Source organism: Vigna unguiculata, chromosome 5, assembly GCF_037176805.1.
Source record: "Vigna unguiculata cultivar grain cowpea cultivar isolate G323 ecotype 2 chromosome 5, ASM3717680v1, whole genome shotgun sequence".
NCBI lineage: Eukaryota > Viridiplantae > Streptophyta > Magnoliopsida > Fabales > Fabaceae > Vigna > Vigna unguiculata.
Genome location: NC_140796.1, coordinates 14982576 through 14997246, shown reverse-complemented (window position 1 = coordinate 14997246; position 14671 = coordinate 14982576). Strand labels below are relative to the sequence as shown.

Sequence of the window (14671 nt, the reverse complement as noted above, 5' to 3'; positions counted from 1 at the left end):
TGAGGTATGTCTCGTCACCATTCGTCTTCCTCCTCTTGCTATAATAGTTGGGGGAAACCAAGTGGCAGTGGGTCTTAAATTCATGGTTCCAAGGGTATGAGTTTAACCCCCATTTGAAAATGTGGAGAACTTGTAGTGGTTCGAGTGGCAAGAACTTTGAGGATAATGGTAGGAAATTTTGGGGTTGTTTTAAGTAAAAGGTTAGATTGATGTGCCTTAAAAAACTCATTGCCTTTTTCCTTTCGTATTGATTGATAAGACAAATTTATGGTTTGATCATTTTGTGTTCAGATTACAGAGTGATGCTTCTAGTGATATGGTGTGGTGTAACTACTTCAAGTGGTGTGATAAAGAATTGTATGATAATAGGGATGGTATTATAGCCCAGCAAATGATGAAGATTTCTGAACTAGAGACTTTAGTCAGGGTTATGAAGAAAAAGATCCAATTTTTCTTAGGATTGAGTATTGTTATTGTTGTAATCAGTATAGTAATGGTTGCAGTAATGTTAAAAAAGTAGTGTTTAGGAGGGGATGTTTTTTTTGGGTGTTGATGAAGTTATGAATGTTAAAAAACCAAATCAGTGGTTGTGCTCTGTAATTTACGAATGAAGTTATGAATCATTTTTGTGTTATGGATGAATGAATATGAATCTTTATCTTCGTTTAAGTTCTTCACTTTGGTCCCAACTCTGGTTTAAATATGTTCAATTAAGTCTTTAATTTCGTTTAAATTGTTCAATTTGGTCCCTATTTTAATTTAAATATGTTCAATTAAGTCCCTATTTTCATGAAAATTTGTGTGATGAAGTCTGTAATTTTATAAGACAACTTGCCAATTAGAAGTGCATAATATAATTTAGTCCATAATTTTATAAGACAACCTGCCAATCAGAAGTGCATAATGTAATTCAGTCCATAATTTTATAAGACAACTTGCCAAGCATAAAAGCACAAATTCCAATCACAACTCCAATATTGGAGACCAAAATCTGAAAAAATCAAAAGTTGTCTACTCAAGCAATTCAGATGTTAAAAAAACAGTCAAGTGTTGGACAAGAGAACTCAACAAAATAGAGTACCAATTATTACAAAATTACACCAAAAGAGGCCTAAATACATTTCACACAAAAATGTGGTGTCCTAAGTAGGCCTAATTAAAACACACAAAAGTATCTTCAAGTTGGTCTCCAAATATGCAATTTCTACCTTGTGCTTGGTTGCCCAGTCTGTAATGAGACTTGATGTGCTTGTTGTGTAGGTTGTGTGGACTGTTTACTTGATGGGGGTGGTGGTTATGTTGGTTGACTTGATTATGGATTAGGTTGTTGAGGGACTTGTGTACAATTACTTTTGTTATATTCCACTTCACGGTAGACCCTACATCTCTTATGATGGTCACCTTTCTTCATTTCTGTATCATTTTTCTTTAACTCCCATTGTTCCAATCTCCTCTTTTTCTTTGGCCTCCTAGGTAATGTCCTTTTTAGGTGGGTTGCACATCATTATAGGAAGTACTCTCCCAGAGCAGTTGGCCATTGACGAGATAGATTATGAAGTGATATTTTTCTTCATACATGCAAATTTTGAACCAGTGTGGTATGAACTCCTCTACATTCAAATTTAAGAACCTCATTGCAGCAAGTGCATGACAACAAGGAATACCACCACCCATCCATTTCCTGCACGTGCATTCTTGTGTGTCAATGTTGACTTCATACTTTTCCTTAATAAGTGAAATGTGTCTGACTTCAAAAATCTTTTCTCTTGATCAACTGTCAAAGTGTAAAAAGTTAATAATAAGGCTGAAAATTATTATGTCTGTGAAAGACACTACCTTGGAATCTAGTTCTTTGTTAAGGCTGATTCTTCTCGCAATCTACTTTTAATCTTTGGGCAAATTGAACCTTTAAAAGATTTCACCTTCTTTTGGTTTTTGGCCCACCTCTTCATTAAATAAATTTTGATGTCCTCCAACATTGATATAATTTGTTTAGTCCTTGCATCCACAATCACACTATTGAAAGCTTCGCTCATGTTGTTAACCATAGTGTCACATATAGCTTGATTTGTAAACCTAGATCTGGACCAAAATCTGAAATTGATATGTCACATAAAGATTAACATGATCATAATGTCAAACAACATTGTGAATATGTAGGATAAAAAATAAACCTTGGTGGAATGGCTATGAGGTATTTGTAAGCCTCAACATTGACTTCTTTAATATTTCCCATCTCTCTTTCCCAAGCTTGGGGATATGTACTTGTAGTAGCCCGCCACATTAAATTCTTTAATTTCTTCCCACCAAATTTTTTCCTGAAATCCGCGTACAAATGGCACATGCAGAATCTTTGTTCTGCTCCAAGTAATAGTTCTTGGATAGCAGGCATAAGTCCATGTCATAAGGCAAAATGAAATATATAAGTCCATAACGACAGTGAAAATGCTTTAATTCGTTTATTAAATCATTACTTTTAATTACCTTTTGTTGGTCTGACATGAAGGTGGTGGACTTACATACTTATGGCCCACCTAGGTCTTCAATCAAGAGTTCCATAAACCAAGTCCATGTCTCTTTATTCTCCACTTCAACAAGTGGATAGCATAGTGGCAACATTTGGTCATTACCATCTCGACCAACAACAGTTAATAACTCACCCCCATACTTTCCTTTTCAAAAAGCATCTATCCAACCCAATTATTGCTCTACATGACACAAAACTATCTTTACACGCTTTTAAACATGTGTAAAACCTTTTGAATGTTGCTTGACCCTGCACGTCTTCCACTTTCAATTTTATTATAGATCCGGGATTAGATTTTAGTAGAGCCGTTAAAGTGGATTAGAACCCGTGGGTCCACCCAGCCCACCACGAGTTCGGGCCGGGTTGGGTTGAAACCTTTTTACAAATTTCAATACGGGTCAATTTTTGACCCGTCTCACTTGGGTTAAACCCGTGGTGTGCCGGGTTGGCCCACCAACCCGCATGGTGACACACATTATATTAGGCTTTGCATGTTAGGCTGCTTTTTCAACCAAACACATTGGTGGGTTGGCAAATGGAAACCTAGCTTCAACTACAAATAGTAAGGAGATTCACTTTGCATCTCAACTCAAGGACCAACATCAATTGCGACTCAACAAATAGATAAATTTGCATCCCTCACTCACTGTCGACTTAATTTTTTTTTCTTCCATTTATCTAGTATTATTGATTATATAAGCAATCACTTTATAACCTTATGTTTTCTTCCAATTGTAATTTTCCCTATTTTTCTTTTCAGTTCAAGTGTTCACTAAATAATTAGGGTTCTTACTCTACATCATGTACCTTATTGATCTACTAAGGCTGCTCTGACGATAAATCCAAGGTATAATTAGTTTGTTGAAAAAGTATTGCATTCAATAAAAGATTGGGTAATTCTTTTTTGTTTTCATTCTTCTAATATATAATAATGTTTTCATTCTTTATTGAAATGCTTATGGGTTTTATTGCACTCTTAGAAGAATTATATAAATAATCTTTGAATATTATCCACGTGAAGTGCAGACAAAGTACTTTTTTTAATCTTTGAATATTTAAATGCATAAACAAGTACTTCTTTAATATTTGAATATTAAAAAGCATAATCAATATGTGAAGTGCATAAACACGTGAAATGCATGATTTATATAAATACAAAGTTCATTTGATTAAATGGAAAAAATGTGAACTTTCATAATTTATATTCATTGGTTTGTTTTTTTATTACATATAAGAGAGACTATAAGCTTAAATACTTGAACTTCATGCATGCATGGCTCTCAAAGAATCAAAGAATTAAGTTCTTACAATTTAAAATAATTAAGTTTATACTTTTAAAGTAAGTTATTTACTATGTATTTATTGTTGTATTCACAGGACTTTCGCCTAATCTAAAAGCACTTTCTCATGGTGAGTGTTTACTTTGTTAAATATTAGTTCATACTTCATAAAATATTAGTCCATTCTTGTAGACTTGAACGAATGATGTTACATTGTACAATTATTATAGAACAAAATGAATTCTAAAACAATAGATGACCAATGTGGTAATGATAATTTGAGTGATTCTTTGCCACCAATCACAAAAGAGAATGAGAATGAGGGTAATGATTTTGATAGAGAAAGTAAGAGACCTAGGGGAACTACTTCTAAGGTTTGGGATCATTTTACAAAAATTGGTATAAAAGATGGTAAAGAAAAGGCAAAATGTAATGCATGTGGTGCAGAGTATGTTTTTGGTGGTACAAAAGTAGGGACCTCATCAATGTTGTGTCATTTGTCAAAGTGTATGGTCCTAAAGAAATTAAAAGACAATAACGTGGGAAAAATGATAATTGATCATGTTGAGAAATTAAGGTCTAGGGAAATTGACCAAAAAGTTCTAGATGACCTTATTTCAATGGCTATTATTCAACATGAACTTCCATATAATTTGTTAAATATAACTAGATTAAAAAATTACTTGTGTTGGTATCGCGCAACAGAATATTTAAACTATGGTCAAAAACCAAGAGGGGGTGAATTGGATTTTTATAAGTCTTAAAAGGTTTTAAAATTTTTCTCAAAATTTAAATGATTAAATTAAGATCACAATTACTTTAAATGCAAGTGCAGATAAATAAAGAGGTTAAGGGAGGAAGATGCACACTAATATTTATACTGGTTCAGATCAAAAGACCTTACGTCCAGTTGTTAATCTCTTAAACAAAGAGATTAACTCAATCACTATAATAATCAAATTACAATAGATTATAAAAGAGTAAGGATTAGAAAATACCTCTTTTGAACAACCACAAGAGATGAACAAAAAGCTCCCCCTGAATCACACAGAGGATGGCCAGCTTTCCTACCAACAACGCAACACTCAATCTTCTAAGAACTCACTTAGAAAAAGTTATCACTCACTCACACTAGGCTTTTCAAAGCTATTTTTTGAGAATCTCACAGAGCAACACTTTGCAGTCACAGCACAAGAACTCTGAATCTTAAAAAGGTAGTTGTAAGTTTGGAAACTGAGTTCTATTTCAAGAGGTTTTCGCAGGCTGAGTTAGAAATGAAGAGTTTAGCTGAAACTGTCAAGGATAATCGATTACCCAAAATGGTAATCGATTATCTCATGTACAAATTTGAACAAATATTTTTATAACTGCCAGTGGTAATCGATTACCAGAAATGGTAATCGATTATTTCAAGTCGTTTTTCAAGAGCCAAGTTATAACTGCCAGTGATAACCGATTATCATTCGTGGTAATCGATTATCTTAAGTGGGTTTTGAAAAATAGAATTTTTTGAGTTGGTAATCGATTATTATAAGTTGGTAATCGATTACCATACTGATTTTTGCGAAAAAATGAGTTTCTCTCAGAGGAGTTATGAGCTGGCTGTTGTTCTAACAATTTTGCACCTAACTAGAAAAAAATTAAGTCTATTACAATAAGAATCTTTAAACATAAACTATATTGTCTTCAATATCTTTAAGTGTTTTCTTCCGCATCTTTATCATCATCAAAATCTTTTAATCAATCTTCGTCAACAACTTGTATATCTAAATCCAGAAGTAAGAGTTTCAAGTAGGAATACAACTGTGTCTAATATTTCAAAGAAATTCCATGAACACAAGGAAAGGGTGAAACTTGCAATGCGTAAATCTCATAGTTGAATTTGTTTGACATCTAATTGTTGGACTTCTATAAATCAAGAAGGATTTATTTGTTTGACTGCTCATTTTGTTGATGCTAGTTGGAAGTTGAATAGTAAGATTATTGTCTTTTATAAAATGGAACCTCCACATACCGGTCATGATTTGACACAAATATTTTTTTGCTTTGTTGCTTGATTAGAGAATAGATAGGAAGATTTTTTTTCTATCACATTAGACAATGGTAGTGCTAATGAGGTGTTGCAAAAAAAATTGTGTGAGCAATTAAAGTTGCAAAATAGTTTGATTTGTAATGGTGATTACTTTCATGTAAGGTGTAGTGCACATGTATTGAATATTATTGTTCAAGAGGGTTTAAGGGTGGCTTCTAATGCTTTGAATAAGATTAGAGAGAGTATCAAGTATGTGAGAGGATCAAAGACAAGAAAAATTGCAATTAACCAATGTGCTATTCAAGTAAGGGGTATTGGTACCAAAGTAGGTTTGATAATGGATGTTGCTACTAAATGGAATTCTACCTATCTTATGTTTAAGATTGCAATTAGATATCGACGTGCCTTTAGATGCTTGGCTATCCATGATAACAATTATGTTCATTGTCCATCAAATGATGAGTGGAAAAAGGGCTGGAAAAATGTGTGAGTTCTTGAAGCCATTTTATATAATGACTAATTTGATTTGAGGTTCTTCTTATCCAACTTCAAATCGTTACTTCATGCAAGTTTGGAAAATTGAATGTTTGTTGTGGGAAAATGCAAAATGTGATGATCCGACGATTAAAGATATATCATTGAGTATGATGAACAAGTTTAGTAAGTATTGGGATCACTATTGTGACATTCTTACTATTGGGGCAATTCTTGATCCACAGATGAAGTTTGAAGTAATTTGATTTTGTTATTCAAAGATTAATCATTCTACTTGTGAAGAAAAGATTAATATTTTAAAGGATAACATGTATAAGTTGTTTGAAGAATATGTGAACTTGAATCCAAATGAGTCAAATAGTTCAAGTTCTCAAGTTGCCCCTTCAACACAACTTGCTTCTTCTACAAATGATGAGCCAGTGATGGATGCATTTAATGTAAGTTTTTAATTCTAAAAACAACTTGCTTTGTTTTGTTACTTAATTATGAATGACATTATTTTTTTCTTATATTGTTGTAGGAATATATTGATTATTTGAGCCAACATGTTAATGACACATGAAGGTCTGAATTGGATCTTTATTTAGATGAAGAGAATCTTGATCCAAATTTTTTTGATAAGTTGGATGTATTGAGCTATTGGAAGGATCGTCGAGATCGTTATCCAAACTTGTCTAAGATGGCTTGTGACGTACTTAGCATTCCAATCACTACTGTTGCTAGTGAGTCTGCATTTAGTCTTGGTTCTCGTGTGCTTACCAAATATCATTCTTCCATTCTTCCAGAGAATGTTGAGGCACTCATTTTAACCCAAAATTGGTTGCATGGTCTTGAACTAATAGGTAACATTATTGTTAGTACTGGGAAATTAATTTAATAATTATTACTTAGTCTTTGAATATTATTAGTTGACACTCTTTTTTATTGCAGATGGGGATAAAGAAGATGCTTCAAGAGATGAAAATGTTGTGGATTTATCCATTCAAGACTCTAATATTATAGTTGGATAAGTCACAAGAATGCTTTGATCTTAGATAATAACTTGTATTTTTATTTATTTATTTTAGTTTTATTGGAGTTTAACATCATTTTGGATTATATTAAGATTGTATTCAAGTTTATTTAAATTTTAATCCAAATATAACTTTTGACTTAAGAATAAAATTATTTTTTTTTTAATTAAGTGGGCTAGTGAGCCAACCCGTTTAACCCACCAACCTGTGGTGGGCTGGGCCGGGTTCGAATTTTTTCGGCTCGCTAATAAATGAGCCATGTTGGGTTGGCCCACTAAGTGACCAACCCGTGATGGGTCAGGTTGGGCCGGGCCAGGCGGTCCATTTTGACAACTCTAGATTTCAGCAACTCATTTGCATAATCATAAATTCTCCTAAACTTCTCTTTAAATGAACCTTGGACTTGGTCTGCTGCCATTGCTCTTGCCCTACGAGCCATAGACATTGGCACTCTAGTATTCCATTTCCTAACAGCCTTGTTACGTATTTCATTTATTTTTAAACTTGGATTTTCTCTTAAGTCTGTCTCCAAAGTCCCACTCAACCACTTACCATTGATTATATCAATGGTAAATTCCCTACTGCAAGTATGAACATCAACAACTTTCCTTAATTACCAGTTATTATTGGAAGTCAACAATGCACAATAAGCTAACCAGGGACAATTTCCTTGGGCCCCCATGCATCTCACCCTAATTCTACGTTTATCATTTTTGACAAATCTTATATTTCTTCCACCATGAACTATATACGTTCTAATAACATCTCTAAAGTGTTCCTTATCAAGGAAATATGTTCCCACATCCCACTTATAGTCTGCCATGGATTTGGGCATCACAAACATCCCAAATATATCTCAACTACTATCATCATCCTCTGATTCACAATCAGTTTCTCCACCACTCAACAATTCATCTGATTGCCACTGATCATAAGAAAGCCCCCAATCAATGTGTTTTCGCACATCCCCCATTTGCTTACATTCACTTTGATTCTCTTCTTCAATTATACCCATTTCAACTGCCACAGAACCCACATCATTATCACAATTATTAATATCCCCATTACACTGACAGGAATATCAACAAATTCCTCATCCTCGGTCTCCGAATCAACCCAACTATGCACCTCAGCCTTAATATCCACCTTAGTTTCAAACACCCCCTCTTGACCTCCTCCACCACCCAGGTCTGCATGAAATTCATCCTCACGTTCACCTCCCAACTCATCCTCACCTCCACCTCCCAAGTCAGCCTGATTCTCACCTTCACCTTCGAAGTCAGCCTGATCCTCACCTTCACCTCCCAAATCAGTTTCATCCTCACCTCCACCTCCCAAGTCGCCCTCATCCTCACCTCCACCTCCCAAGTCAACTTCATTCAAACCTTCACCCCCCAAGACAACCTCACACAAACCTCCACCTCCCAACTCAGCATTAACTTCAACAATTGCATATTCCAAATTACTTTCTATCTCATCATCTACAACTACTGCTTCTGACACAATGTGAACCACAAACAAATGGGCTTCTTCAGTACGCTTAGCAACGTTCACCATATTAATTGACCCATTATCATCATACAACAATTGTAGTTGTCTATCTATAGCATACCACAACTCTTTAACAACTAAATTAACCATAGACTTAAGTGTGTCTAAAACCTCAAAATACCCCCCATGTGTCTGGGTCACATGACCAATCATCAATAAATCCACACACATATAAAAAAAAAAACATGTTATTAATTAAACGGGGGACCACAACTGAAAAACGCACAAACAAAGGGGAACATAAGGGGACCCCCGAACACATAAAATATTAACATTCCCCAATATAGAAAGTGACAACACAAACAACAAATCAACCAAAAAGTTACACTTTAGAAACAATAAACAACAAAACTACAAAACCCACCACAAACGAGACCACTCTACACCAATATTTACAATGAACTAACCTCATTGACGCTCCAATCGTTCACACTGCTTGAAGACGAACTTCACCCATGAACAAAGCACAATCTCGAAGTTGAATGTAAGCGGAAGAAGATTGTCGTTCTTGATTTTCCCCTTTCTCACGAACCCTAATTTGGTACCTACAAAACCTTATTTTTTCCCTTTTCTCTTGAACCACTTTTTCACTTACAATTTCTCTCGTTGTACTTAAGTTTGACTTCCAACTTTTTAACTTTTTAACTTATGTTTTGGTTTTACATTCTTAATTTTAATTTTTTTTCCTAATTGTTAAAACTAATTAAATACACTGCCAATGTGAATGCATAACGAGCCATGTCCCCCAAACAGTTCCATGTTGTCACTATGTTGTTAATAATTTTAACGCTGTTTGGAAAAATGACTTGATTGAATGCAATTTTACAAAAAATGAGGACCAAATTGACCACACAACAAAAATAGGGACCAAATTGAATAATTTAGACAAAAATAGGGACCAAATGTATATTTAAGCCATTAAACTATAACACGATGATCAAGTATCAATTCGATCAAGTATCATCCATCAAGTATCATCTGATCAATTTAAGGTGATAATGTATCATTTGATTAAGTTACAATTAAGGTAATTGCATATTATTTGGTCAAACAACATTAGAGTAAATTTGAGGCACCTTGAAAAAATTTCAATTTAGAAACATTAAGGTAAATGTTCTGTATCTGATTATAGTTTTACATCGACCGAGGTGTCTATTAAAAAAAGGCAATGGTAATATTTACATGAAGTAGCTACTTGGTCATCAAAAGTAAGCGTTTACAAAGTAAAATAGAATATAATATAGCGGTTTTATAAGGGTGTTATGTGGTGGTAGGCCAAATACCGATCACATCATTAGGCCCAATATTGATTGATAAAGGAGTGGTTCTTCACATTTTATAACCTTTTTAGTCTTTTAGACTGAAGGCCAGGGGACTATGTAGTGTTAGGCTCAATGCTCATTGGGTTATTAGGCCCAATATCGATTGATAAAGGAGCGATTTCTTCACATTTCATAGTCATTTTAGTCTTTTAGACTAAAGTCTAGGGGGTTATGTAGTGTTAGGCCCAATGTCGATTGGGTCATTAGGCTAAAAGTTGACTTGGACACCGAGTTCACTACTGATGGGTACTGAAAGGTCAGGTAAGCTTTGAAACTGTTGGTTTTTAGAATAATAATTACAGCCTTAATAAATGCATTAAAAAGAGAGAATATTATTGAAGAAGGAACTTAATCAGAAAGGTCAGATCAGAAGTGGGGAAAACACAAAGAAGACTTTATAATAAAAGGAAGAGATAAAAAATAGGCAGAACACTTTCAATGCTCTTCCTAATTGGACTCTAGTCTTTTTGGCTATAACAGTTTTAAAAACAAAAATGCAACCAAATTTTTGATTTTTTTTTATCGACAACGGACAAATTTTTAACATTAATGCATTTGTAGAAATTTGTGTTATAAAGTTACTTACACAAGCATAATTAAATTGGAAAGACATAAGTAAATAGAACATTATTTATTTATTGAATGAAAGAAATTACAAAAGTTGAAGACAATTAATTATGGATCGTCTAATGATGTGATTGTGAGAATAATGATTTCTTGTGTGCCCTAGTGCTTGATAGTACATTAATCCACTTGATAAAGACTTTAAATCTATAAATTCCTATGATTAATAGACAATTTATAAATTTATGATTAATAAATATCCTAATTAATATATACCATTAATAAAGGGGACTATTTTTATAATTACCTTTTTAGTGAAACAAACCTTATCATTTGTATTTTTAAAATTTTGTAACTATTTTATTAAAATTTAGTTAACTATCCACAGTAAAATTATGAATTTTTTTATAATTGTTTTTTTTATAGGATTTCCTTTTTCAATTTTAATAATATTTTTTATTTATAATAATTTTTATAAAAATTATTTTTTATTATATATCATAAGATAAAATTACATCATTTTACACACAAGCATGTTTTCATTGGTGATATAAATTTAGATGTTTTCAATTGAAATCATATTAAAAGTTTTCACTCCATTGAATATTCAAAATAATCTTTATTTTTATTTAAGTACCCTATCATTTGATTTTACCATTAACAGTGTTACATATATCACTTTTTTTTTTGTCTTCAACTCACTTATCAACTTCTTTCTTCTCCAATTTCTTTCAATTCGTCCATCAACTCATTCTTAGAGAAGAAAGAAGACAAAATTAGAGAAAAGACAACAAATTGATCGATAAAATGAAGGTGAAAAAGTAATAATCGATCGCGTCATCTCGTCAACAACAAAAAAAAAAAAAAATCAAACATGGAGAGAATTAAACAAATATAAAATTTTTTTTAAGCACTCAAATATCTAAATTTATCAAATACTTAAAAAGCATAACAAATAAACATTACATTAAAATATTTAAAAAATACTACATATTTAAAATCAATAAATACTACCTTTATAAGGTCAACTACATATTAATTCCATATTAATTATGACAATATATTAAGTAAATATGAAAGAAAAATAAATCATAAATTTTGAGGCTTTCCTTAACGCCTACAAATAATAAAGAAGTCACCTATATCTTAGGTTTTTGTCTCAAAGTTCACAATCTCACACTTCCATACCATTATCGTATCGATTTCTCCTTCAAGCCACCATCAACCACTTTTTATTACTTCTGTTATTCAGATCGATTAAGTTCACCACCTCGTTTCTGCTCCGTAAGCTACATTCTTCACTTCTCTCTTTCATTATTTCCCCAACAAAATTCTTGTTCTCAAAAACCTCAGCATATATTCAACCTTTTTTTTTCTTCCCATCAAAGCATAAATTTTATTATAAATTAACCACATTACCCTATATATGGAGTTTTTTTTTTTTATTGAAAACTCGCATGCAAAGCCAATTTGGTGTTAATTATACTAATCTCCCTCTTCAATTTAATAGGTGTTGATAATCAAGGAAGAAACCACACTAATTGGGAGTCCAAAGGCTACACGAAAAGGAATACAAAAGAAACCCCAAACAATCCCTTAGGATTTTCTATAAAGATATGTAAGATGAAAGGAACTCCAAACCCTAATCATTTAGTATGTTATATAATTGAATTGAACTGGCATATTAAAAGTGTTTTATGCTTAATTGTAAGTTAGACGTGTTGATTAATGGAATAATTAAGCCAATTACATGAATGAAAAATAACACTTTGGTTGCGTGATTTGCATATGTCTTGTGTAAACTTGGTTACATGTGTGTGCATTTTATGTTTATTTGCACTGTTTTAGCTCTTTATGGTTGAATAAGTATCAAATAGAGAAAACTATGTAGTTTTATTGCAAGGAAGCCATTGGTGATGCTTGCTGAATTTTGGCTTCGAAGCTATTTGATTAAGCTATATTGATTATGAATGTCTCTCTTGATTTAAGTAATCTTAATTATGATTTATTATGGTTTATCTTGGCATGTTAACAAGGCATGAAATGCATAAGCTTCTTGAATGGCATATTTTCTTGACTTAGTTTGTCTAAAATGTTGTTAATCATATGGCTTATAACGATTAAAAAAACATGATCATGAGTGAGGAAATGCCAGAAAATAGAAGCATCGAGGCTTGCTGAATCCTATTCAGACAATGCCCTAATTTGTATTTTATTTTTTATTTTTTTATGTATTTTTCTGAATGCAAATGGACTTGCACAATCGTTTTTTCTATGATTTGCAGCAAATTTTCCATCTGAAGATTATGAATTTTGTAAGAAAATTATGGAAATGGATGTTAAAAGTTGAAGCTGTTTTCCATTGTAAGAAGTTTTGTTGACTTTTAAATTACTTTTGATCATGTTTGTTAAAAATCGAGAAACTAATAACCTGCTTTTGACATGTCTAGGACACCCCTCTTAATTGGCAACAAATGAAAAATTTTAAGGTTTTGAGATTTTCCTTAGATTGTCAACTGGAGAATTATGATATGTTGTGATTTAGGAAATAAAGGTTTGATGATACTTTATTCAAAACGTTGTAAGAAGATTTTAATGTTCTTTCAAGTGTGAACAATATGTATTTTATATTACGAAATTTTAATTAAAGTACTGATATATATATATATATATATATATATATATATATATATATTTACTAAATTCTATTGTTTAAAGGAATTGCTTTCTTATTTTACAAATTAAATAGATTTTATTAAAAATTAAAAAAAAAATTACCCCTTTACTGTGTTTTAAATTAACATTATATTATATCTAAATAAAAACAAATTTACTATTAGAAATACTAAATAAAATAGTGATGTATGACCTTACTAAATATAGTTTTTTTTTTTCTTTTTTGAAAACACTAAATCAATTTTTTCCCTAAAATTGGAGTGTACTAATTGAATATGTACTATTAGACACATCTACCATAAGTATTGTATGTTTTATCTTGAAACTTCTTTTTCTTTGTCTGTTCCTTGAATTCTGACTCATATTTCTTTTTTATAATATTGTCATAATTATTCCCTGTTGATTGTGCTAGAATTATTTTTTTCCTTGAACAACAAAAATATGAGTTCCATTGAGCTAAACCCTGATGGAGCACTAGTTGTTAGGGCACAACCAATAAGCGTTGTTAAGGATCCTGTTTTCCTTAACAGACTTAAAAAAGCCTTTCAGGATCAAATAAAGGTAAGTGTCCTCTTCAAGTATCTTCTAATACCCTATTTACATTAGTTGTATTTTTCAAAAATAAATGAGAGTTTTCATTTCATTCTCAATTTGTATATCTTGAATTTCATCCTAATCACAATTGAAATTTTATACCTAAGAACAGATTGCCAACATGAAAGCACTCCAAAATCTCCAACATGGTGACCATCCATTAGTTGTACCTGCGAGTCCCATGGTCCCAAGTCCTAAGGTAAAGTTCTCATTTTTTAAATTTGTTAAAAAAATGGATTTTCAAATTTCTGCACATGAATCACGAGGATAAATTCTAGTAGAATTTCCCATTTGTTCCTTAAAATTTATCAATATGAGTTTTTTAATGTGATTGTATCACATGCAGGCTTTCCGCAGAAAAAGAAAAAACACTACTACTAAGCTTCTCTTTGAAGTGCCATTTTCTTTTCAAACTCCGAGATTTTGTTTGGTGGAAAACATTGATTTGGATATAGTAAGTTGGTAACACATTTATATAGTCCAATTCCAATTAATTTTTTCTTACTTTTCCTCTTCACGTTTTTGTTTTGTTGTTCCATGCAGTGCAATCTATGTTTTCTGATATGAAAAATGTCTTTTACTGAAGAATAATATTTCTTGGAAATTTGCAAAGGTAC

The 14671-nt window shown here is 32.1% G+C and overlaps 1 pseudogene; it reads left to right on the top strand.

The window, feature by feature from the left end:
• Positions 1-6180: 6180 nt before the first annotated feature.
• On the top strand, positions 6181-7344 carry LOC146886123 (zinc finger BED domain-containing protein RICESLEEPER 1-like; annotated as a pseudogene).
• The last annotated feature ends 7327 nt before the right edge of the window (positions 7345-14671 follow it).